The sequence below is a fragment of the Egretta garzetta genome, unplaced genomic scaffold (genome assembly GCF_000687185.1).
Source record: "Egretta garzetta isolate BGI_Z169 unplaced genomic scaffold, ASM68718v1 scaffold223, whole genome shotgun sequence".
Classification (NCBI taxonomy): domain Eukaryota; kingdom Metazoa; phylum Chordata; class Aves; order Pelecaniformes; family Ardeidae; genus Egretta; species Egretta garzetta.
In genome coordinates, this window is record NW_009259033.1 from 53,343 (window position 1) to 54,582 (window position 1,240).

Below are 1,240 nucleotides of genomic sequence, written 5' to 3' on the forward strand. Positions count from 1 at the left end.
GTAAGGGAAGCATCCTGAGGCCACTGCCACCCTGTGCGGAGGAAACCCACGCTCGGAGCGGTTGCACAGACCAAGCATGGAGAGCACGAAGCTCTGCATCTGCCACCCCCCAGGAGGGTTTGCCCCAGCAATTAACGTCATTTCCAGGGCTGGAAAAATCTGAGCTGCCCCCTCTCCCGCCCCACGGCTGCTCATCCCCACCACGTCCCAAATGCCAATGGGTGGCACCAGCTCCGACCCTGGCGCCGGGGCAGTTCTGAGCCCGCCCGGAGGCCAAGGGCGCTGCTGGGGCCACATGGGAGGCCACGGGGTGGATGTGGCCAGGGAAAGCGCCACGCGCTTGGCCAAAGCCTGGGAGAAGGGCCAGGATCGGCAGCGGGGGGGTGGTCCTGGGATGTCCCCAGCCCGCTGCCCGGTCCCACTGGCCCAAATGCTGCTCCCTTGACCCCACAAGCAGCCGCAGGCCCTGGGCTGGGGGCCCCCAGCTCCCCCCCAGCACCCACCTTGCTGCTCCCAGGGCAAAGAGCCAAAGCCCCCAGCGGGTCGGGGCGGTGGCACCAGGCTGCTCCTCCGGCACGGCGATGCTCCGGCACCCTCGCCGGGGCAGGACGGGGGAGTGCGAAGAGGAGGCTCCCTGCAGCCATACGGGCTCTCCCATGGACTGGTGCTGATGTGCTCTTGCAAAATATTAATAAGAGGCTCCAGGAACATGAAGGAAAACTAGTCCGAAACCTCTGTCGCTCTTGGCTAGCAATTGAAGAATAAGTGAGACAAGGGGTTTGGGTTTTGCTTTTTTTTTTTTTTTTTTTAAGGCCTTTGTTTTGTTTAGGGTTAACAGCAGATCGGCTCTTTCAAATCACTTCCAGACACACAGAAACCATGGCATGCAATACCCCACCGCTGCGAGGAGGCTGGGAGCTGGGCTCTTGCGCAACCCGGTGCCCCAAGTCTTCCTAACGCTGAGGTTCATGTTTCAGGCTGGGGTTTGGGGGCTTGGAGGCAGATACCCAGGGCTGGGGCATCTTTCACGCGTAAACCCGATTGCCTGGGGATGTCAGGGAGCAGGGGCAGCGCGTGAGCAGATCTCCTTGCTTGCAAACGGGTCCCGCAGAGTCCGTAACTCCTCCGCACCAAGGGCAGGGAGGACCTCCAGACCACCTAGCCCGGCTCTTGGCACTGCAAAGCTCTGCTGGATGGCGGCCGAGCAAGCGGAGCCGTGACCTGGCAGCGGGGGACGCGC